The sequence below is a fragment of the Pogona vitticeps genome, chromosome 2, assembly GCF_051106095.1.
Source record: "Pogona vitticeps strain Pit_001003342236 chromosome 2, PviZW2.1, whole genome shotgun sequence".
NCBI lineage: Eukaryota > Metazoa > Chordata > Lepidosauria > Squamata > Agamidae > Pogona > Pogona vitticeps.
In genome coordinates this window covers 11,831,928-11,857,698 of record NC_135784.1, presented here as the reverse complement: position 1 = coordinate 11,857,698, position 25,771 = coordinate 11,831,928, and the positions used below count along the sequence as shown (strand labels likewise).

The window sequence follows — 25,771 nt, the reverse complement described above, 5'->3', positions numbered from 1 at the left end:
GAAGCTTGTTTCCTTCCTTCTGCAGAAGCTTATTCTCCCTTCCTCACGGTCGCGCCCTTTGGGAGCAGACCGGGTCTCCCCTTGCAAGAACAGTTCGAGCCCCCGCCGCGGTCGAGCGCCCTGTCACAATCCAGACCCCCATCGATTTGGGAGGATTCTCCGTCCTCCAAGTGAGGTTCTCGGGCAGGTGAGTTCTGGCCACTGGACGTCCTCCTGATTCAATGGAGAAGACGTCCAGCTGCCAGGATCAAGTGCCCGATCCACTCGACCTGGACACCTTGGGGAGCCTGGCTACCCTTCACCCCCTTCACACACACCCTCACACGTTGTTTCTGGCCATCTCCCCCCTCCCTCTCTTTCGTGCAGGAGGGGATGGCAAAGAACATAAAGCTACGAAGGCGAAGGAAGAGCTCCTCCCCTTGACGCCATTTTAACGGGAGTCGGAAGCGGGATCACTGCGCCTGCGTTATTCGCTTCGGCCCAAGAAAGGCGCGTGGAGGAGAGAAGCGGAGCTCTTGGGGCGCCTCCCGGATCGGGACCTGGACGGAGGTGGGCGCTGGAGGGGGGGGAACAGGTCGGGGGTGGGGGAGTGAGATGGCCATCTCCCCACCAGCCTCAGAAGGGGGGGGGGGCTGCTTGTCCGGGCATTGCCGATGGTTCCTCATTGTGGTTTGCCCTGCTCCACGGTCGTGCAAGGCAATTTTTTTCCTCTGGGTCTCTTCTGGTTCGAGGGTGAGGGGGGAACCTCTGGGGTCCTGATCCCACCTCCAGGGGCAGGGAGAGCAACGTCCCATCCCAACTCCGTGCAAGGCCCTAAGGCTTCATCAAGTATGTGCGTGCGCGCGGGGTGGGGTTTCCTTCTCTGCAAGGAGACCCTGCCTTCCTTTGAATCCTGCGAGGAGCATCCGGTGGATGGAAACAAAGGAACTCAAGAAAGTCACTTGCCTTCCATCTCCCCCTTCCTCTAATGATGTAGAGCACCCCTCCCTCTCTGGGAGGGAGCTGCTGTTTTTCACCCTCTCCAGGTGGGGCTGGAGAGGAAAGGGGGAGGCGCTCGGGGGGGGGGCAGGCGAGTTAGTGAGGAGCTGCCCTGGCGACTTGGGGGGACAGGCAGGATAAATGGGGTTTCCGAGGGAGGGGGAATGCCTGAGGGAGCTCTGCATCTCTTGCACAAACACACACACACTCTCTCTGTGTGTGTTTTCCTGGATGATCTGGCATAGAGAAGGGCTAATTGGATCCCTCTCAAGATCAGATCCTGAGCTGAGGATCAACTGCAGGAGGATGGGGACGATTACACACACACACACACACACACACACACACACACACACACACACACACACACACACACACACACACACACACACACACACACACACACACACACACACACACACACACACACACACACACACACACACACACACACACACACACACACACACACACACACACACACACACACGGCGGCTTCCTTGTGTTGCTTCTGAACACAGCTGTCTTTTTCCGAAAGGGAGGCAGGAGAGAAACAGGACAGAGAAGGGGGTGGACTTTCCTCCCTGGAATGTTTCCTAGCAGGGGCTGAAAGGGAGATCTCTCCCGGTGGACGTTGTTCGTCACGCACAGAGACTCCTGTTGGATTCTTCCCACAGGGCCAAAACTGTTCTGGTCTTTGGGTCCTGAAGACACAATTCAGGGTCATTGGCTGTACAAAAGACCTCTCCCTCGCTCCTTCTGCATAACAATTTGCCGTCCTGCCTCCAATTCGTGGCTCTCCATGGGGTGGAGCAAAAGGGGCTTTGGAAAGAGGCTGATGGAGCTCCAGTCCTTCCACATGGAGGGCAGGAGGAAAGAAGGACACTAAGGGAACCCGGCCTCTCCTTCTGGGGCGTTCCCTATCCTGGCAGGTCTTTTGTGGAGTGAATGGCTCTGAAGGGTCCGTTCCAGACCAAGTGATCGTGAAATGCTTTCCATTCCAGCAGGGGAAGCCAACAGCAAGACCCCCACCCTTGACTGCAGCTCCTCCAAGCCCCTGTGAAGTTTGCAGTGAGCTCAAAGGGAAGAGTGAAGCCTAAACAAGGTTGGGGGTTGGAAGACAGCAGGCGAGAAACATCCTGAGACCTGAACTCTGCCCGCCTTGGGTTGGCAACCCCACAACACAGGGCACTGGGCACAGAGGGCACGGAGGCTGAGGGGCGCCTTTGGAGACACCCCCTGCGTTGGGATCATTGAAGTGAGAAAAATAAGGAATGGTCCCGTGGCAACAGAGGGACAGAAATCAATGTTGTGACTGGAGAGGTGTGTGAGGGCTTTCTTGGTGCTGGTGGGCTCGAGAGGCTGCCTGTGACTCTTCCTGCCTCCAAGCTGAGACGTTCTTCGAGGGAGGAGACCCGCTCAATCCTTTTGGAAAGCTGAAATAAACGGAGTGACGTAACAGGTGTTGCAATTTTTCCCATGCTGTGAGGTTGCTTCTGACCCATGGGGATCCTAAGAGAGATCCGTGAGAGAAGTGAGATGATGATGGATATGTTCACCATTGCAAACCCACCCCCATGGGTTTCCTTGGTTGAGAGTACTTTTGAACCCAGGTCCCAACCTTGCACACTTTATAAAGGACACTACGTTGCCCCTCATAAGAGGGTCCTTGAGTTATGTGAGCTGCTCAAGGAGGGGTTCACCCTTCTTCCCAACCTTCAAATCAGCTTCCATGACTGTAGGGACTTGAACCCAGGTCCCCCAAGATCTAGTCCAACCTTCAGTCCAGTACATTACACGGGCTCTGGTGTTGATTTTGTTTTCCATTTGTAGTGTAGTATTGTGCTGATTTTTTAAAAGTTTGTAATCTTGCTGTTTTTCACTTTTAAATGTTGCCTTTTACTGATGAAAGTAAGCTGCCTTGGATCCTTTATAACGAGAAAGGTGGGGTAAAAATACTTTAAGTACATTGTGGGAGAAAAACAATCTTGTTTACGGCTGCTTTCATCAAATGTGTCAGCAGGAAGCATGCCCGGTTGCTCTCTGGATTCCTGCTGTTGCCCCCTCCTCACTGGGATGGTGGAGGTTTTATCTCGGAGCCTGACATGAGATGCTCCTTCCTTCCTCCCTCCCTCCCTCCCTCCCTCTTGTTCTGCTGCCTGAAGAAGGGAGAGAGAGATGGGGATGTAGCCCCATTCAATATAAACATGACAAAGACACATCCCTTAAGGAAATGTTTTTGATTTGCTTTATCCATAAAGCCTCCAGGCTGATGTTTTTTTTCTTTTCTCCTAGGAAGGGGTGAGACTGAGCTGAGTTGTCTTTGCTGTTTTGGGGACCAAAACCGAAGAACCAAACCCCATATCCTTCCAACATTTGCAAGGTAAGTGAGATTTCATGAGGTGGTTTAAGTAGCCTTGCCACACACACTCACCTCTCAGATTCCCCGGCCCAGCAGGGATTTGAATCCAGCTCTCTTGGTTTCCAGTCTGGTGCTCCATCCACAACACCACACTTCTTTTTTTGAAGATGTGCAAAGTGTTGGTGTTTGAGGGTATTGGATGAATCACCGCCCCACTGCCGTAGGGGACGATGAGACTATTATGGGAAGAGGGGAAATAAAACACAACTTAACTCTTGTTGTTGGTTTCAAGCATCCAAGACTCTGAGCATTTGTGAATGTCATTGTTCAGCACACTTTGGTGCCTCCCCCTAACAGATGATCCAAGAAATAGCTGGTGAATTAAAAATACTCCTTCACTTTGCCCCCCGGCCGGTATTCTGCTTTCTTCTTCTGTTGCTGTTGCTGCTTTGTTTAATAGGGCTTGGATCAGACCCGTTGAAATAAATGAAATGAAGAAACACGCTCCCTTCATACCTGTTTGATCTGCTTTTAGTGTAACTAGGGAAGGACTCCATCTTTAGGTTGCAATCCTACATTTAGTTTCCTGAAAGTAAGTTCATCTTGAAAGGGATTTCTGGGCATTTGTAGTTATTGATGTAAAAAAAAAATGAATAGAACTAAAACACCCTGCTACCCCCACTGGAAAAGTGGGGGTAGTAAAGGAGGAAAGTAAATAAGTGGCCCATATGTGCACCCTACCCTCAAAGAATGGGATAACTCATTGTCCTTTTATTTTTGATAAAAACATTCTGAAGCCCAGATGTGTAGAAAATATATCAATGTCTTCAGAAAAGGTATCACGTATCAGGTTCTTCTCCCTTCCTTGTGTTCAATGGGGAGGGATGTCAAAGCATGACAATGTCACCGTTCAAGCCCTCTGTTTTTTCCTCCGTAGGCATCGCGGTGGCATCAAAGGCCTAACCCCGATCATCTCTTCTTTGGGGTGGAGTGGGAAACCTGCAGCCCTTGACGGCAGACTTTCTAAAGAGATACTGAAGAGAGCAGGTAAGAAGGCTCTGATCATGGCTGTGTTTTTGGTGAGAATCTGGAAACGTAATTCTGAAAGAGAAACAGAGAGACTTCCAGACATCTTTCAGCTCCCGGACTTCTCGTTCAGCAACAAGGGTGTTATCTTGGGAAGGGACGTTTGTGTTTCACGGAATGTCCTTGAAAGTCTTGGCTGTGCTCCGATCCAGGATGTGGTGTCTCCTTTCAGGGGAAGCTGTCCTGACGGGAGAGGGGCCTCCTGGGCCTTTTGCCCCGAGTGCCTCTGAGGTGGCAGTTGGCCAAATAAATCAGGAAGAAGGAGCAGAGGTGCCATCATCCTTCTGGGTTTCTCTCACAATCAGCTCCCATCGACCGGCTCAGATTGTACTCCGCCTGCAGGATCAGATTGGGCTTGGGGTCTGATCCTGCTTCAGGGGCTCTTCTTCAACACTTCATAGATGGAAACCAAGGTGTTTTGCTACTTGGTGGGAGGCAGAGCCCCTGGAGAAACGGAAACAGTTGGATATAGTCCAGTCTTCCATTCTGCGTCTCACGGGAGGTGAAGTGAGGGATACCACTGAGAAGGGCAAACCTGACGGTTCACACTCACAGTTCCAATTTTTTGCAATCAGTAATCTGGCAACCGTCACAAACTTTATCATTAACTCCTTTTTTATCCAAGCCCACTGCTCAACCGCTTAAGAGTGCAACTTTGGGGGCAAGTTGCATTAAGTTTTCATTTTCTTCAAATACTGTCTTCCAAAATGTAAAAGTTGGTTCCCACTCTCACTATATTTGAAAATAAGTAACTATAATGTGACCACATCTCCAAGACAATATGCAGCATTTAGAATCCATAATATTTAATTTTTCCTGGTGCCAAATACCTACTCCATATCATTGTATAAATATTTTGCTTTTATTCCCGCAGAGGTATTTTATTATTATTTTTTCCTTTTTAATACACATTGGTTTACTACACACTGGAGCCAAAGTTTGGGAGTTCACTTCCCTTCTGGCTCTACAGTTATATTAACTCAGTACTTACTTCCCTGGCCATCTCTGCTTCCTAACCTGCTGATTCTCTTCCAATAACAACATCGTTGTTGTTGTTTAATCATTTAGTTGTGTCCGACTCTTCGTGACCCCATGGACCAGAGCATGCCAGGCGCTCCTATTTTCCACTGCCTCCAAGAGTTGTGTCAAATTCATGTTGGGTGCTTTGATGACACTGTCCAACCATCTCATCCTCTGTTGTCCCTTTCCCCTCCTGCTTTCACACTTTTCTAACATCAGGGTCTTTTCCAGGGAGTCTTCTCTTCTCATGAGATGGCCAAAGTACTGGAGCATCAGCTTCAGGATCTGTCCTTCCAGTGAGCACTCAGGCTTGATTTTCTTTAGAATTGATAGGTTTGTTCTCCTTGCAGTCCAGGGGACTCTCAAGAGCCTCCTCCAGCACCACAATTCAAAAGCATCAATTCTTCGGCGGTCAGCTTTCTTTATGGTTCAGCTCTCACTTCCATACAACACTACAGGAAAAACCATAGCTTTGACTACTCGGACTTTTGTTGGTAAGGTGATGTCTCTGCTTTTTAAGATGCTGTCAAGGTTTGTTGTCACTTTCTTCCCAGGTAGCAGGTGTCTTTTAATTTTGTGCTGCTGCAACCATCTGCAATGATCATGGAGCCCAAGAAAGTAAAATCTGTCACTGCTTCTTTTCAAATCAAGGGGGTAATATCAGCGTATATAAAAAAAATTGGGGGGGGGGTAAAAGGTAAAAAAGGTCCCTGACCCCTGACCTATGGTTTTAATCAGGTCATCCAAGCAAGGCATAGGATAGGCATCAGCTTTGGTAATATGGTTTAATTTCCTATAGTCCACACAGAACCTGACACTCCCATCATCTACAAGACCTATAGGCGCAGCTCAAGGTCTCATGGTTGGGGTGATTATATTGGCTTTCAGCATCTCATTTAGTTCTGTGTAGATTTTATCCACATAGGGACCAGTTATTCAATAAGAGGCAAGAGCTATGGAGGAGAAGGGGATGGCAGAGGACAAGAAGCTACCAACATGAATTTGACCAAACTCCCAGAGACAGTGGAAGACAGGAGGGCCTGGCGTTCTTTGGTCCATGGGGTCACAAAGAGCTGGGCATGATTTAATGACCAAACAACAACAGCTATAGGCTGAGTATCCCCAGTATCTATCCTGTGCACAACCCCTTTTGCCACTCCAGGTTTGTGCAAAAACATTGCCTTATATTTTTATAAAAGAGTGAACTTTTTTTTGTTCTTGGGTTAGAGCAGGGCTAAGGACCATGTCCTTGAGGTTATTTTTAGACTCCCCTCTGCCTTCCCAGCATATTAATTTTTGTTTATCTCCTCTGTTTTCCTTCACAGTAAATAAAACCCTGTTTTATTTTAGGTAATATGGTTTTATCGTATTTACATGGGCTACTTTACGATTCTCCTCTCCTCTCTGGAGAATATAATTGACCGAATTAATTTTGGAGATGATGGTGTATGTTCCTTCCCAAGCTAACTGAAGCTGACCCCTTTCAGAGGTCTTAATATTAGTACTTCCTCTCCAGGATTGAACTTTCTTTCTCTAGTGTTTCTGTTATACCAAGTTTTCTGTTTACAGTAGTGCCTCGCATAGCGAAGATAATCCGTGCAGCAAAAATCACTGCAAAGCGATTTCATCGCTATGCGATTTTTAAAAGCCCATAGGAATGCATTAAAACCCGTTTAATGCATTCCTATGGGCTTAAAACTCACCTTAAAGTGAAAATCCTCCATACGGCGGCCATTTTTGCTGCCCAGTAAGCAAGGAATCAGCGCAAAAACACATCAGGTGCCGGTACTTAATTTCCTTTCTCTTTCTATCTATTTGTTTTATTATATGTGGTGTTGTTTACTTGTAATAATTTTTATGCTTTATTGTATATTTTTTATGGAAGCCGCTCAGAGTGGTCAATCTGACCAGATTTGTGGGATATAAATCAAATAAATAAATAAATAAATAAATAAATAAATAAATTAATAATAATAATAATAATAATAATAATAATAATAATAATAATAATAATAATAATAATAATAATAATTTTTTAACCCAGTGGCCATTTTGGAACCACCAATCAGCTGTTAAAAAATCGCTTTGCGATAATCGGTAAGCGAAACAGGGTACCGATCATCGTAAAGCAATTTTTCCCTATTTAAAACCTCGCAATGCGATCGCTTTTGCGATCGCAAAGTCTTCATCACTATGCGATTTTGTCATTAAACGGGGTGCCAGTTAAGCGAGGCACCACTGTATTTTGGTCACCTTTCAAATTCTCTTCTGCTATTTCTAGGAATCTTTGCAAGGTATTCATCAAATTGTCCAAATGACTACCACAGAGTCAGCGTCAATTTCTTTATAATGTTCCCAGTTCTGTGATAACAGGTCTAGGGGCCCACATTCTTTTCTGCCAAAAAAGCTCAAAGGGACTGAATCTGGTGCTTTCTTGTGGAACATCTATATGCATAAAGTAGATATTGTAATTTGTTGTCACAATCATTAGGCTTTTCTGCCACATATGCTCATATCATCCTCATGAAAGTTCCATTGAACTTTTCTATTAGTCCATTCATTTGTGGATGGTAAGGGGATGAGGTTACATGGGAGATGCTACAGACTTGCCACAGCCTCTTCATTAATTTAGATGTAAAGGAGTTTCCTAGATCAGTGACTTTCAGATGCAAATCTCATTCCACACATGTAACTGACCAAAGCGTCTGCCAGTGTCTCAGTCTCAATGTTACGCAAGGATACTGCTTTGGAGTCAGGTAAAGGTTCCCCTTGACATTTAGTCCAGTTGTGTCCAACTCTAGGGCACGGTATTCATCCTTGTCTCCAAGCCATAGAGCCAGTGTTTTGTCCATAGACAATTTCCATGGTCACATGGCCAGCACGACCAGACACGGAATGTTGTTACCTTCACACTGTGGTGGTACCTCTTCATCTACTCGCATTTACATGCTTTCAAACTGCCAGGTTGGCAGGAGGGTACCTAGCTTTGGGGTATCTAGTGGCAAAATCAATAATGGATAGAATGTACTTGTTCCCCCATCTGGGTCCCACCAGATCCAAACCTAAACATTGAAATGGGGTTGAAATAATAGTTAATGGGTACAGCTTACCTTTAGTTTCGTCATTTCTCCTCTCCTTTGGCACGTATCACACTCTGACAATACTGCCTAATTTGCTGACCCATTCCTGGACAATAAAATTTTGTGCAACCCTTTGTTTCATGAGGGAGACACCCATATGTGCTCCAAACACATCTTTATGAACTTTCTTTAAGATCTTCTCCCTCTATTTTATGGGGACAAATAATTGTTTGAGATGTCCATCTCTACTCCTGTGAGGTGCTAATAAAACTTCCCTATATATCAGGTTTTTATCAACTATAAACCTCTCTGGGTGTTCAGGAGATAACGGGAAGGGAGATTCCTTGGCCTTTTCAAAACACGGAATCAGGGTGGTATCTTCCTTTTGTTCTCTAATAAAAGGTATTAGGATTTTTCAATACTACTTCAGCAATTTCTGCTGTATCAAGGTTTTCCTCTAAGCTGGGACATTCGAGGTAAGGGATCCCAATCTCTCCTCAGAGACTGTAAACTGCTTGCCTTGGGGGCTCATTACCATATAAGCACTATGCAAATGTTTGGAGAAATATAAACCAATCAAATGAGCTGGAATCTGATCATATATAGTAACTTTCCATTCTCCAACCCATTCCTGATAATTTATTTTTATGCCAGCCATTGGTAAAGTTACTGGATCAGATCTAATGTCCTTGATGGTATTTGTTCCATTTTCTGTCACCTACTCTCTTGGAAACACATTTGGGTGACATAAGGTTACATTTGAGCATGTATCTTTTAGACCTCAATATTTGGTATTATTGATACAAATCCACATCCCTGAGTGTTCCAGCAATGCCTGGTCTGATTTTATGAGGAAACATACCACCGGGGCCTCTGGCAGTTCTGGGCTTTGTGCCAACTCTGTTGTCATGGCAGCAGAGTGACCATTATTGTTTGCAACTGTCACACTTTTCTAATCTGGCAGTCAGCCTTGTCATGTGTTTTATTTTTCTTAATTTTCTCACAATTAGCCCAAAATGTCCTAATTCTCACAGTTGAAGCACTGTTTATTGGTCTTAGGTTCAATATGAAGGGCCTTATTAACCTTTCCCTAAGAATATTAGATTTCAGGGGATTGTGCTCTGGAGATGAAGGTTTGGCTCTAAAATGGCTTCCAGTAGCTTGGGTATTTTTGAGGTAATGTCTACTGGATGGGGGCACTCTCCTGTCGTCCCAACCTTAATTAGCATATTCAGATGCCTATAGAAGATTTTTAGAATCCTTGTCCTTAACCAGATAATGTAATTCCCCTGACAAAATTGAATAAAATTGTTCCAACCCAAACACATTTTTCATATGTTTAAGGAGGTGACGTGTTCCTGTTCCAGCCATTGAGATACTGAGTCAAATGTGCAGAAAGCTGGGTGAAAGACTCCTCAGGTTTCTTGAAAATTGATCTAAATTTCCTTCTGAGGTTCTCTGAATTTATCCCAAATCTTGAATACACCATCTTTCTATATGCCTCAAAATCTCTAGCTTGCTCCAGAGGCATCTGAGAATAAAGCTCACCTAAAACTCCACTTATTTGCGATATTAAAATTATGATCCACTCATCACCTTTAACGTCAAAGTCCCAACAAGCTCTCTCAAATGAGATCAGAAAAGTTTCAGGAGAATTTCCATTCCTATGTAGGGGAAATTTCTTTAGGTCAGTTTTTTGAGAGATTTCTCACACTAAAATTATTATTATTATTTTGAGCAGCTAATTCCAATTACTTCATCTCTATTTGGAACTGTATTTCCCTTTCTTTTAATTCCATTTGTCTGGCCTCAAATTCCCTAGCCCTGTCTTCTGCCCTGGCTTTCTCTAATTTCCAATTCCTTGAGCATGTATTCTTGGTCTAAGCCCCATCTTTCAAAATCCTGGGGCCTTTGGATATTTTCTCCCTCTGAGGCAAGTATTAGTGAGCCCTCAGTTTCTTCCTCACTTTCAATTAGAGGGTTCCTGTGGTGCTCGCCCTTGTGGACCGTTTTAGTTCATCCTCACAAATGCAGCCAAAGATGGAGAAGCTCTATACAGTCAGCAAAAACAAGACCTGGAGCTGATTGTGGCTCTGATCATCAGCTTCTCATAGCAATATTCAAGCTTAAACTGAAGAGAGTAGGAAAAACCACTGGGCCACTCAGGTATAATCTAAACCAAATCCCTTACGAATACACAGTAGAAGTGAAGAACAGATTTAAGGAACTCGATTTGGTGGACAGAGTGCCTGAAGAACTTTGGATAGAGGCTCGTAACATTGTACAGGAGGCAGCAACAAAAACCATCCCAAAGAAAAGGAAATGCAAGAAAGCAAAGTGGCTGTCCAACGAGGCCTTACAAATAGCAGAAAAGAGAAGGGAAACAAAATGCAGGGGAGATAGGGAAAGTTACAGAAAATTGAATGCAGACTTCCAAAGAATAGCAAGGAGAGACAAGAGGGCCTTCTTAAATGAACAATGTAAAGAAATAGAGGAAAATAAGAGAAAAGGAAAAACCAGAGATCTGTTCAGGAAAATTGGAGATATTAGAGGAAAATTTTGTGCAAAGATGGACATGATAAAAGACAAAAATGGAAGGGACCTCACAGAAGCAGAAGACATCAAGAAGAGGTGGCAAGAATACACAGAGGAATTCTATCAGGAAGTTTTGGATATCCCGGACAACCCAGACAATATAGTTGCTGACCTAGAGCCAGACATCCTGGAGAGTGAGGTCAAGTGGGCCTTAGAAAGCCTGGCTAACAACAAGGCCAGTGGAGGTGATGGCATTCCAGTCGAACTATTTAAAATCCTAAAGGATGATGCTGTTAAGGTGCTACATTCAATATGCCAACAAGTTTGGAAAACTCAACAGTGGCCAGAGGACTGGAAAAGATCAGTCTACATCCCAATACCAAAGAAGGGCAGTGCCAAAGAATGCTCCAACTACCGGACAATTGCACTCATCTCACACACCAGCAAGGTTATGCTCAAAATCATACAAGGTAGGCTTCAGCAGTATGTGGACCGAGAACTCCCAGAAGTACAAGCGGGATTCCGAAGAGGCAGAGGAACTCGAGACCAAATTGCCAACATGCGCTGGATTATGGAGAAAGCCAGAGAGTTCCAGAAAAACATCTACTTCTGTTTCATTGACTATGCAAAAGCCTTTGACTGTGTGGACCACAGCAAACTATGGCAAGTCCTAAAAGAAATGGGCATGCCTGACCACCTTATCCATCTCCTGAGAAACCTATATGTGGGACAGGAAGTAACAGTTAGAACTGGATATGGAACAACGGATTGGTTCAAAATTGGGAAAGGAGTACGACAAGGCTGTATATTGTCCCCCTGCTTATTTAACTTATATGCAGAATACATCATGCGGAAGGCTGGACTGGAGGAATCCCAAGCTGGAATTAAGATTGCAGGAAGAAATATCAACAACCTCCGATATGCAGATGATACCACTCTGATGGCGGAAAGTGAGGAGGAACTAAAGAACCTTGTAATGAGGGTGAAAGACGAGAGTGCAAAAACCGGTCTGAAACTCAACATCAAAAAAACTAAGATCATGGCCACTGGTCCCATCACCTCCTGTGTTTGACTAGCTGGCGTAAACCTGTGGAAATTAGGCCATCAGGCCGTGGATACAACCATTCCATTGTACCTTGGTACTTTGGGGGTTTATATTTTAGTTCAGGCCTATTTAGCCAAAGCGGACTCTTTGAATTGACTCTGGAGACTTGGAATATCTGTTTAACTGGCATCAATTTACCAGGGATCAACTAGGACACAGATACAATCATCGAACTGGACTGTGAGACTTGGGGGCTTCGAATCTTGGCCTAAGCTCTTAGGCAGCTGGAACAGAATGGAACAGCAAGAACAATTTTGGGATGAAACAAAATCTACCCTTCAAACAATACTAGAAATAGTGAGATCCCACTACTACGAGGAAAAATTATTCAATGAACATCTAAAGAATTATAGCCAACAAGAGACAGGGAATAAAAAAGAAGGAAATGAGAGTGTACCGGATGATGAATGCCAATCAAAAGAGGAGCTGGAGGAAATTAATGGGGAAAACCTAAGAGAAACAATGTCAATCTTGGATCCGAAGAGAGTATTAAGGGAAGACAAGGGGAGAAAATCAGCAAAGTTAATTTTTAAAAGCCTGGAAGATCTATTGAAGATAGACAAAATGCATAAAGATCTAGTGGATATAAATCAGATGCACAACACGGTTTCAGAGGGCATGAAAGATGGCAGAATGCTTAGAGAGAGAGAAACAAAAACTGAAAAAAGAAACAAAAAGTGAAAAAAGAGAAAGAAGAGAGGGAATTACTTAGAAAGATGAAAAAGGGGGAAACAAGAAGGGGGTCCTTAATGTTGAAAAACATGTATCCATTTAACTTCAGGAATTGTCAAGAAGCATATCCTTTATATTAAAAAGGAGAATTAAATTGAAATAAGGGACCTCTAACCAGGGTAAAGATGTAATATGGTGGCTTTTCATTTTAGGTTAATTAAACTAGATATAAGGTTGGGGCATGGAGCCAGAACCACTTTTATTAAGAATGTAATAAGAAGATCTTGAGAATATTGTACACTATGAAAGTAATATTATGATAGTAGCCATATTATATACTAAAATACAGTGGTGCCCTGCATAGCGACAGTTAATCTGTTCCGGATTAATCGTCGCTATGCAGAAACATCGCTAAACAGAACTATGAGGCCCAAACTCATCGTTCAGCGAAGATCTTCCATAGCATCGCCATTTCCGCGCCCTTGGTAAGCGAGGAAATTGCGCGAAAATGGTTGCGGCAGCTATTTTGGGCACCCGGCGGCCATTTTGGAATCGCCGATCAGCTGTTTTAGAAACATCGCAATGGGAAGATCGGTAAGTGAAATGCTTACCGATCATCGCAATGCGATGTTTTGCCCATTAAAACATCGCAATGCGATCGCATTAGCAATCTAATAAAATAGATCACTATGCGGATTCGACTCTGCCTTCGGAGACGCTGAAATCTGCTCTCAGCACGGTTGAGCAGCCGCTACCTGCTTTGGCTCTCTTCTTGGCCAAGCCAAAAGATTTAGTTAAGCTGGCAAAGCAGTTGCTACCAAGGCTCCTGCATAACCCATCGTCTCAGCTAAAAAGAAGAAAAACAAAGATAAGGCTAAGAAGTCTAAGAAGGTGCTGTCAGCCACCCCCTTGCCGCTCCCAGCAGTCCCCATACTGCTCAAGGACTCTTCAAGGGACGGTGCTGGGCTATCGGACGTGGAGGAGCAGGCTATCCCTCCAACCCAAACGTCTCAGGATATCATAAGCATGTCACCTAGCTCAAGCCGTTTTGGGGCTGTCGAAACTTCGAGCCCGGCCATTGCCCCTCTTAGCCCTCGATCTTCAGGGCGGGCAGATACGGAGACTCAATCAGAACAGTTCGCATCGGGTGCTCCTAAGAAGCATACAGAGAAATGCAAACATGTCTCCTACCAACCTCAGTGTATTGAGAGACGGTACCAGTCACATGGTCCACCACATGGTCCCCCCTTCTTCACGCCGTACCAACCCTATCTATACCATGGATACGGATACCCTGGTGATATCAGCTGACCGACCTGCCCGCAGCTGCCATGGTACCCATCCTCGGCTGCACCGTTAGATGCTCACCTGAAGCACCAAGAAGACCTGGCTACATCTCTAGGTCCTCCTTGCAAGAGGTCGTCACCTCTGGAGCCTGCCTTGCCCCTGAAGCGTGCCAGGCACAATAGAAACTATCCCACGGTACAGTTCATGACACTACTCTGTGCCCTGAAGGACACGATACAGAACCCTTCTCACGGTCGACCCAGTCAGATGTCGAACCGACAACGCAACACCTATCCCATCATGGTTCCCCCTCTTTTGCCTCTGAGTCGTTCCATGACAGGGACTCCTCTAGTTTCACCGACTCTGATGCTGATGATGAGGGCGTCACAGGGACTCCTTTGCAGATCCCCACAGAGGACCTTACCTCCTATGCCCATCATAAGAATGGCAAGGACTCTGCATCTTGATGCACAAATTTCTCAACAGGAAAAGGACTTTATTTTCCATGGTATGGAGCAAGACAAGTCTTCTCCGCCTAGCCTCAGCCTCATACCACCACTGTTCGACCTGATTAAAACTTCTTGGGACAAGTCACCTTCGACTCTCCAAGTCCCCTGTAAAATCGAGCATCACTATAAGACCCATGGAGTGGACTCAGAATTCCTCTCCGAGCATCTCATACCTGACTCTATTGTTGTGGAGGTAACTCAGTACAAGTCTCGTAGCAGGTCTATGATCTCCCCAGTGAATAAGGAAGGGGAAAAGATTGATTCCCTTGGAGGCACTTACAAAATCACCATTTGAAACGATGACTACCTGTAATGAGAAATTACTCTACCTCAAAACTGCCTTTCTTGTGGTAATAATATCCGCTAGACATTCTAGTGAACTTTCGGCATTCAGGTCGGACCCTCCATATCTACAGGTTCACCCTGATAAAGTCACGCTCTACCCAGACGTGTCTTTCCTTCCCAAGGTAGTGTTGGAATTTCATCTGAATCAGCCGGTTGTGCTACTGATGCTGTTCCCATCTCCCTCCACACAGCTTGAACGGAAACTTCATATATTGGATGTCAGGAGGGCCCTCACCTTTTACCTTGACAGGACGAGGCACTTCAGGAGTTCTCCTCGTCTCTTCATTTGCTACCACATGCCTAATAAGGGCAACCCTGCCTCTCCCCAGACTATATCGAGGTGGATCGTACAGGCGATACAGCTGGCGTACCAACTTGCAGGGCAGCCGATACCAGATCGCCTGAGGGCCCACTCTACTCGAGCGGTTTCCACTTCGACCACCCTTCACATAGGTGTCCAAATACAAGATATCTGTAAAGCAGCTACTTGGCCAAACCCCCTGACGTTTACAAGACACTACCGCCTTGATGTCAGGACCAAGAATGATGCTGCGTTTTTAAGGGTTATCCCTTAAAGTACTCACTTCATCAGGTGAGTACTGCTTGCCATTCACTCATTTGTGTGCATTCATAGAGACCACTACGAAGAAAGTTAGGTTACCTATCTGTAACCATGGTTCTTCTAGTGGTCCTCTGTGAATTCATACACCCCTCCCTTCCTCCCCTCTGTCCGTCATGATACCGTTCTATGATACCTATTACATACAGTACGGTGGACTGGGGAACTGAACGGAGGAGGTGGAGCCTATATACCCTCGGGGAAGCTTAATTGTTTCTTTTTTCTAAAGCTCTAGAATCTTCCGAGTGTTCTGCGCAGGTGCAGGATAAACCCATTTGTGTGCATTCACAGAGGATCACTAGAAGAACCATGGTTACAGGTAGGTAACCTAACTTTTTTGTTCTTTAGTAAATGTATTCTCTTGGGGATTCCTAATAGGTATTACATCAGCTGTCTCATCATTTATTTATTTAATTTATATGCCACCCACGCTACCCATGTTCTCTCCTCATTTCTGTAGGAATTTCATGTTTTTCCTCCACTATTTCTTTATCTTCTTTCTGGGAATGAGTTTATACTAAAACACTTTTAACATGCTCAGAGAGATCTATCCCTATTAAACATGGTGCTGTTAATTGATCAAGTATTCCAGTTTTCCACATCCCTTGCCATCCTTGATATTTTATTGGTTCTTCAGCCACTGGTAGAGTAATTACCTCTGCTCCAATTCCCTCAACTGTCAGGCTTTCACCTTTCAATATGTATTCCTGAGGGCTTATGTCTGGATGGCATAAAGTCACCTGAGAGCATGAATCTTTTAGGGCCATAAATTTAGTCTCATTTATATAAATACTATGCCCAGAACTTTTAGAAAGCTCCTGGTCAATTTCGACTAGATAACAATGAACTGCTTCTGGAAGTTGTTCTTGTTGTTCTTGGCTCTCAGCGCTAGCAGGAACAATAACTGGGGTTGCTATGGTTCCCGGTTCTCCTGTCCCTGTGATAACTTTGGTTTGCTGCATGCAATATACTGCCCTAGGCTTAGGCAAATTTCCTTTTTGTTGCCCAAACTCCCTATTCTTAGCGCATTGAGCTATGAAGTGTCCTTCCTCTCCACAACCGAAGCAATATCTAAAGTTCTTCTGTTTGAAAGTAGGGGTTTTATTGTCCTTTCCTTCCAGGTCTTATTTCTTGGTTGGCTCTGCTCTGAGGGATTGCCTGTTGGGCCTTAAGGCCTTTGGGATCTGTTTTTCTATCATCCCAAGCTCTCTTGCCAATTTTTACCTCAGAAAAACGCAGGTGTTGTATATTGGTAATAAAATCAGAGATTTTGCCTGCCTCCTGAACAGTTTTGGGCTTTTTATCTCTCACTAAGTACCTCAGGTCTCCAGGTAGAAGTGAATAAAATTGTTCTAGCCCCATAATACTCTTGAGGTCTTGCACTGTGTCAGCCCCCTCTTGTTGTAGCCGTTTTTCCAGGTATCTTACCAAATTTGCCCCTAACTGGGCATAGGATTCCTCAGGCTGTTTGGTCAATACCCTAAACTTCCACCTTAAATGTTCAGCGTTGATTCCAAACCTTGAGAAAACAAACTTTTTGTATTCTTCGTAGTCCCTGGCTTGGTCTAAGGCAATTTGGGAGTAGATTTCTGCCAACTCGCCACTTATTTGTGATCTCATCACTATCATGCGCTCTGGTCCCCTGACATCAAAGTCTTCACAAGCGTGTTCAAACAAAATAATAAACAATTTAGGGTCATCACCCTTTCTAAACACGGAGAATCTCTAAAGGTCTGCTTTGGATAAATGTCCCCTCAGAATTTGAGTCATTAATTATTGTTATTATTTTGGGCTGCTAATTCCATTCTTCTCATTTCTAGTTGAAATTCCCTGTCTTTCTTCAGCCTCCCTCTGTCTTTCCTCAGCCTAAGCCCTAGTTCTTATCTCCAATTCTCGTAATTTAAATTCCTGCTGCAGCTTTGATTTTTGAAATTCTATGGAGACATCTCCCCTTGAAATATCTACTTCTCCCTTTGAGGTAATTTCTACCCTCAAGGTATCTCCCTCCTTAGACTCATCCTCCTGTTCTGAGGCTTCTAAGACTTCCTCCTCCTTATGAGGTGAACCTTGAGGAAGAGATTATACTTCCATTGCTCTCCTTTTTCCTTGCTTGGTAGGCATGTTTATTCTCTTGAGTCAATTAAGAAACCTCGATTTTTAAAAGAGCACCCTTTTTTTGAGTTAAAGAGTTGCTTTAAGATTGTATCTCCCCCCCCCCACAGCCACGGTTATGTTACTTTGTTTATATATCTGGCACCCAGCCAGTCCCTTGGGCAGAGAAAAATTTTCTGCTTGTCTCTAGCCCCCAAAAGTAAATAGAAATATTTGTTTGAAACAGTCCCAGCTTTTATGGTTTTAAATCACCTAAGCTTATTCTAACCCTAGCCTCCACTTTGTCCCCTCAATGCTCTCTCCTTAGAGATCAGGACAAGCTAGCCCACTTGACAGAGCAGCGGTATTACCAGGATTACGCCAGGAGGCGATAACCAATAGAGCTTCCCAGAGATTTGAAGACACCAAGCACCAAACAGTCTTGATAGCAGAATACTTGTACAGTGGACCCTTGACTTACAGACAGCTTGACTTACAGACTTTTTGAGTTACAGACTTCTCTGGCCACAAAATTTAGGTTTGACTTGCAGCCTGAGAATTGACTTACAGACCAGAAAAAAACCAAAATGGAACAAAAATGGCCTGTTATGGGATTAATCAGTTTTCAATGCACTGTAGGTCAATGGAGACTTGACCTACAGACTTTTTGACTTGAGAACCACCTTCCAATACAGATTAAGTTCTCAAGTCAAGACCCCACTGTATTATTTACAGGATATATACACATATACACAGCTTAGTCCTTTGTTCCAGTCCTGCTGTCATACATGGCAGTTTCCACAGAGTTCAGAGCATAAATCAGAGTCAGAGTCCAGTAAATAGATCAGTAGTTATATACCATGCATTCAGTCCAGTTAGCCAGAGTTCCTCTTCTCTATCCAGCATGTAGACACGCCTTCCACCAGGATTCTCCAGCACAGCTCCACAACCACAGGAACAACCCACAGAGTGTTTGTGCTTGGTCTCCTAGCTTTATCCCAGGGATAGCCAATCCTGGGATTGCTCACACAGCTGCTACAATCACCTCAGCTGTATTAATTCAAGCTTTGCTTTACTTTTAAAATGCTGATCCTTACAAATACTTCTTTCTTGGTGCATTTAACAATTCCATTAGGTTTAGTCCAAACCTGTCACCACTGGTCCTTTTCCATCTTGAGGTAAACATTTGCCAGAAATTATTTCCTCAGAGTTTTTTCTTATCTTAGTTCCCCCCCCATCTGTGCTTAGGAACCCCTCCACTAAGCTTTTCCCAAAAGCTCTAGAGAGTTACCCACTAGGTCCATGACAGATCGCCCTGACTAATAGATATTCTCAACACTGGAGACCTTCTTTCTTTTCTTTGGCATTAATGAATTTTATTTGGATCCCGCCGCTGTCCACCACTTGTGGTGCTCACTCTTGTGGCCCCTGTTTTATTTTGTCCTCACAAAGGCTCGTGCTTCTTTCTCCGCACTGCTGCCAGATGTTATTTATTTAAAATCAATTAAGCACTGGACACTTATGCTGCCAAACACAATCAGTTTAATGTATTCGTGAAGGCTTTCACGGCCGGGATCTAATGGTTGTTGTGGGTTTTTCAGGCTCTTTGGCTGTGTTCTGAAGGTTGTTCTTTCTCACAACATGGCCAGAGAGCCCGAAAAACCCACAACAATCACAATCAGTTTATTGAACAGTGTGGGATTAATGATCAGTTGGAAATTGCAGTATAAATCACAGGAAGTGAATAACTTATTACAGAAGGTTTGGTTCATTCAAATCACTCTTTTAACTCTATCAATCTCTGGCCCTCCTGGTCCAATTCCCAAGCCTCCAGCTCTCTAACCCTTGTTCCAGCACACTAACTGCCATTTCACATTTCTCCCAATTGTCTCTCTCTATCTGTCTCTCTCTGTCCCCTTAGTTCCACCCATCCTGTCTTCTCATTGGCTCCTCCTGTCAAGGTTCTGCAGTGACAGCCAGGTGACATCTGGGCTATCCGCTACAGTTCCCATTCCTCTCAGCCTCCTGAGATACAACCTCCTCCATGACTGATATTTTTGTTCTTTTGGGTGGCATATTAGAGTTTTACTCTTTTTAAAAGAACTTCTCTTTCAGCTTTTTTCTAGTAACTGTGTTGTGCTTTACTCAGCAGCTCTCGGACTGCTCTCCAGCTCACAACCTTTGTTACTAAGTTTCTTTGTCTGGGCAATTCCTGCTTCCAGACACCAGAATAATTTTCTTTTAGCTTCTTCTTTTCCTATCACCTCAAATTTGTTCTGACTCTGGTTTCCACTCTTATCCACCACTGCTCCTTTTCTCTCAGAGCCTTGGATTTTGAGCTAGCCCACTGGGTCTCTCAAATCCTGAGGCAAAAGAAATTTTCTTAAGAGTTGTTTCCCCTGTGATGATATGTGATATTGAAGTTAGAGTGTGTTTACTAAATGGGATATGTAGTCATTCAATTATGAAGGAGGAATCCATTTTGAATCCATTTTTTTAAATTTTCTTTTTATTATATAAATCCATCCATACTGATTTAACATCGTGCCACCAGGGTACAGCTTATAATCATTTGTAAAACAACTACTACACACATTACGCTCCTAATCTATACAACATCCTTCTAACCATTGATAGAATAAGTCCCATGTTTGATAATATTTTGTATCTTCTTTTCCTTTGATTTTCAGTGTTAGTCTGTCCATTTCGGCGCAGTCCAATATCTTTTTAATTATTTCTTGATCCGTAGGTGTTCCTTCATTTTTCCAGTACTGTGCATAAATAATCCTTGCAGCTGTTAGAATATGCAGTATTAAATATACATGTTGTCTGTCAACACTTTCTGGTATTATATCTAACAGAAAGAGCTCTGGCCTAAAATCTACATGCTTTTTGATTATTTTAACAAGCCATGTATGTATTTTGTTCCAAAAATTTTTTGCTTTATCACAAATCCACCAGAGGTGATCATAGGTTCGTTTTTTTATGACATTTCCAACATTTCTATCAGAAGGTAAATGCCATCTATAAAACATTTTATATAGATTCTCTTTATAAGATTTGCCATTGTCATCTTATAGTTTCTAGATCACAGCCCTTGCCATTTTTCTAAGTCAATATTGTACCCAAAATTTTTTGCCCATTGAACCATCGTTTCGTTGACCTGGTCGTCCTCCATTTTCCAATTTAAAAGGAATTTATATATTTTCCTAATTAATTTATTATCTGATGTTAACATTATTTGGTCAAAAGTTGTCTGTTCTTTATAAAAGTCATACATTTTTAGGTCCCGTTCATATCTTGATTGTATTTGCATTATAGACCACCACGATGCATTTAACCCCTGGTCTATAAGATCTTGTTTTGGCTTTAATCTATCTATGTCTAAAATATCTGTATAAGTCAAAAAATTTCTAACATTCAAAAGGTTGGGATGAACAAATGCTTCTATGGGTGAAACCCATCCTGGTATTTTCGTGTACATTTTCATTTTTATTTTTTCCCATGTTATATACAGGGAGTTTCTAATATAATGGTTTTGAAAATACCTATGAGTTTTGGCTTTATGATACCATAAAAAGGCATGCCAACCCAACTGTAGATCATGTCCTTCTAAATACAAAAGTCTTTTGCTTTTCAGGCTAATCCATTCTTTCAGCCAAGTTAGAACAGATGATTGGTAATATAAGGTCCAGTCCGGTAAACCAAATCCTCTGTTTTCCTTGGATTCTTGGAGCATTTTTAGATTGATTCTGGCTTTCTTCCCTTGCCAAATATACTGTAATATCACTTTGTTTAGATCATCAAAATATTTCTTCTCTATTTTCACTAGCACTGTTTGGAACAAAAAAAAGTAGCTTTGGCAAAATGTTCATTTTGATTGTTGCAATTTTTCCTAATAGTGATAGTTGTAGGTTTTTCCATTTTTCTAGGTCTATTTTTATTTGGTTAAGTAGTTTCATATAATTATCTTCTTTTATAGTTACACATGTAGCAGTTAAATATATTCCAAGGTACTTAACTTTTTTAACTATTTGTAAATCTGACATCTTTGAGAGTTAATTTTTTTGCTTGGCTGTTAAGTTTTTCACTATAACTTTAGTTTTTTCTTTATTTATCTTCAATCCTGCTACTTTCCCAAATTCATCAATTTTGTCCAGTAGTCTCAATGTTGTTTCGAGTGGGTCTTCCAATATAAACACCAAGTCTTACCTCCTTGAGGGATGGCTCTTTCAAAAGGGCCCCCTGGCTAGATCTTAACTGCCGGGTAGGCTCATATGGAAGGAGGCGGTCCTTCAGGTATCCAGGGCTTTATATGTCAAAACAAGCACTTTGAATTGGGCCCGGGCAGCAACTGGTAACCAATGTAAATTAAACAGAATCGGCTTGATGTGATCTCTAGCAGCTCCACCACTCACCAGCCGCGCAGCTCAATTCTGGACCAGTTGCAGTCGCCAGACCGTCTTCAAAGGCAGCCCCACGTAGAGCGCATTGCAATAATCAATATGAGATGTTACCAGTGTGTGTGTAACTGTCATGAAACTCCGCTTGTCCAGGTAGGGCCGCAGCTGGTATAATTTCCGCAGCTGAAGGAAGGCGCCTCTGGCCACGAGTCCACCTGGGCTTCCAAAGTTAGACTGGGGTCCAGGAGCACCCCCAGGCTGCGGACCCTGTCCCTTAAGGGGAGTGTAACCCCATTCAGGGTAGGGAAATGGCCCTCCAACCTGTCCGGTGAAGCACCCACTAACATCACTTCCATCTTGTCTGGATTGAGTTTCAATTTATTAACCCTCATCCAGTCCATTATCAGGTCCAGACATGAGTTCAGCACAGAAACCGCCTCACCTGGATTGGTGGAAAACGAGAGGTAGAGCTGAGTATCGTCAGCATATTGCTGACTCCTCAGCCCAAACCTCCTGATGACCTCTCACAGCGGTTTCATGTAGATGTTAAACAGCATGGGGGACAGTATTGAGCCCTGAGGAACCCCATGACATAAATGCCATGGGGCAGAGCAACTGTCCCCCAGCACCACCCTCTGGGCACGGTCAGTCAGGAAGGAGCGGAACCACCGTAAAACAGTGTCCCCAACTCCCAACCCAGCCAGCCTATCCAGGACACCATGGTCGATGGTGTTGAAAGCCGCTGAGAGGTCCAGGAGTATCAACAGGGTCACACTCCCCCTGTCTCTCTCCCTGCAAAGGTCATCATACAGGGCGACCAAGGCAGTCTCTGTACCAAAACCCGGCCTGAAACCCGATTGAAATGGATCCAGAAAATCCGTTTCATCCAGCAGTGCCTGGAGTTGCCCAGCCACAACCCGCTCCAACACTTTGCCCAAATAAGGGAGGTTCGCTACTGGTCGGTAGTTAACCACCAGCCTTGGGTCCAGGTTAGGCTTTTTAAGGAGTGGGCGAATTGCCGCCTCTTTCAAGGTGGTAGGGACCACTCCTTCTCTCAAAGAGGCGTTCATGGCCTCCTGGACCCAGGTGCGAACCCCCCTGGCAGATCTTTCAATTAGCCAGGATGGGCAAGGGTCAAATGGAGTGGTAGTAGGATGGACAGATCCAAGCACCCTGTCCACATCCTCAGGTCTCAACAACTGAAACTCATCCATTAATACTTGACCTAAGCACGGTACACTGGACACATCCTCTGATTCTGCCGTAACTGTGGAGTCCAACCCACTACGAATCTGAGCGATTTTTCTCTCAAAATGGATGGCAAACTCATCACAGCGAGCTGATGAGCAGTCCGGGACCTCCACCGGATTTCCCGGTTGAAGAAGATCCCGGACCACCCGAAAGAGCTCTGCTGGACGACATTCTGAGGAAGCGATACGGCTGGAAAAATATTGCCGTTTCGCCAGCCGTATTGCCACGAAATAGGCCCGATAATGGGCTCTAAGTCGTGCTCGATCGGACTCTCAGCGTGATTTCCTCCACCTGCGCTCCAGCCGTCTCCCCTCTCGCTTCATCGCCTGCAGTTCAGAAGTATACCAGGGAGCTGTCTGGGCTCGGTGAGCAGGGAGAGGGCGCTTAGGCGCAATCGTGTCAACCGCCCCGATCATCTCCCTATTCCATAGGGTGACCTGAGCTTCAACAGGCGCGCCAACCATATCAGATGGATAATCCCCCAGAGCATTCAGGAATCCATCTGGATCCATTAGTCTCTGAGGGCGGATCATCTTAATGGACCCACCACCCTTGCAGAGGGGAGAAGAAGCCAGTAGACTAAACTTGACCAGGAAGTGGTCTGACCATGACAATGGGGTCACAACCAGCCCCTCCACATCCAGACCACCATCTTCCAGTCCCGTTGAGAAAACCAGGTCCAAGGTATGGCCCTTCTCATGTGTCGGGCCGATGACACATTGAGACAGTCCCATGGTTGTCATGGCGGCCATGAAGTCCTGAGTTTCCCAGTCAGGGCAGACTCAGCATGAATGTTGAGGTCCCCCAGCACCAACATCCTGGGAGTCCTCAACACCAGGTCCGAGACGACCTCTGTCAGCTCAGGCAGCGACACTGTTGGCACACAGCAAGGTGGGTGGTACACCAACAGAATCCCTAACCTGTCTCACGAGCCCAACACACAATACAGGCCCTCAAGACCTCCTCTCAAAGGGATAGGAAGCCTGGTCAAGGAGATAGAACTCCTATAGACCATAGCAACTCCCCCTCCCCGACTCTCCGAGCAACATTGGTGCTGGATCAAGTACCCAGGCGGGCACAGCTGGGAGAGGGGAACACCACCCTCCTCTCCTACCCAGGTCTCAGTAATGCACGCCAGGTCAGCACCCTCATCCAGAATTACATCATGGATGAGGGCAGTCTTATTTTGTACTGACCTGAATGCTATGCTTTGCAATAAATTGAATTCTTTTTAAATCTTTATTTTTCTAATGAAAACAATTATACTTAAGAATTTATGACTGGTCTCTTGAACAGAACAACCTGCTACCAGACTTGCTACTAAACTTTTTGGCCACTAATTAACTACCTTAAGTCCAATATTTTCCTGAGTTCTGAGAGTTCTAAATGACTCTAAGACTCACGGTTAATTTTTGGTTTCTTAATGGTTCTTAAATGGGAATAGACTTGGGAAAAGAGGGTCAGTGGGATGGCCTGGATGGGAAAAAGGACTCATCTCATCCTAAATAGGAGTACACTGAACTCTAGAACCTCTCTATTCCGAGCTGTCTAATTCTCTTTGGAGAAAGACAAAGCTTACATCCCCATCTTAAGTTCCCTAGACCTGGGTACAGAAGTCCTGCCACTAAGCTTTTCCACAAAAACTCTAGCAGGTTACCCAGTTCTTTACCACATATCCTATCTAAAAGGTACCTACAACTCCAGACATGTTTAAACTTTGGCTTCACTGAATTTCTTTGTATCCTGCCACTGTACACTAATTGTGACGTACCTTTATGTGTCCCCAGATTATTTCAGTAACCTGAGACCCACACCATATTCCCTCCTTTATGCTGCCACCAGTTGATCAACAATATTTATTTAGAAAGATAGAGGTCCATACTGACAATTCTCATAGATTCCTTAAAGACTTTAAACCATTTAGTAGTTTTGTAATAACTTGTTTCACACTTAACTTGCTATAGGTTCCACACTCTCAACCGTCTCCCTTAACTAGTCACTCTAACACTCTGACTTCTCACTCTGACTCTCCAGACTATCTGACTGACTCACTGACTCACCCCTCCCTTCTAGCGTTGCCTCCCAACAGCTCCTATTTGTGCATGAAAATAACCTCATACATGAGCCAAAGCAGGGTGATCGCTACAACTTATTCCTAAATATTTTTGTTATTATTATAATTAAATGTAATCTTAGATTTTTTGCACTTTATTTTTTCCTTTCGTCCACTGATTATAATGACAGCTAATAATGGTGATCTCTCCTTAAGACCCATCTAAAGTGAGGTATCCCAAACGTTTTTGAGTCATGATGCCCTTTTATAATCACTAATCTGCAATTCCACCAGCCATATTTTGATTAAAAGGCATTTTAATGGGATAATGAAATCAAATAAAAATAGATTTTCCAGAATAGAATTCTACCATAA

General features: G+C 44.1%; 1 protein-coding gene across 1 annotated transcript in view; it reads left to right on the top strand.

The window, feature by feature from the left end:
* The first annotated feature begins 423 nt into the window (after nt 1–423).
* LOC110071129 (uncharacterized) overlaps nt 424–25,771 on the top strand; it is a 36,572-nt gene continuing 11,224 nt past the window's right edge. The window contains exons 1-3 of the mRNA XM_072987288.2: nt 424–549; nt 3,274–3,361; nt 4,278–4,387. The gene's annotated coding sequence lies outside the window, so the exon portion shown is untranslated. The remainder of the gene's footprint in view (nt 550–3,273; nt 3,362–4,277; nt 4,388–25,771) is intronic.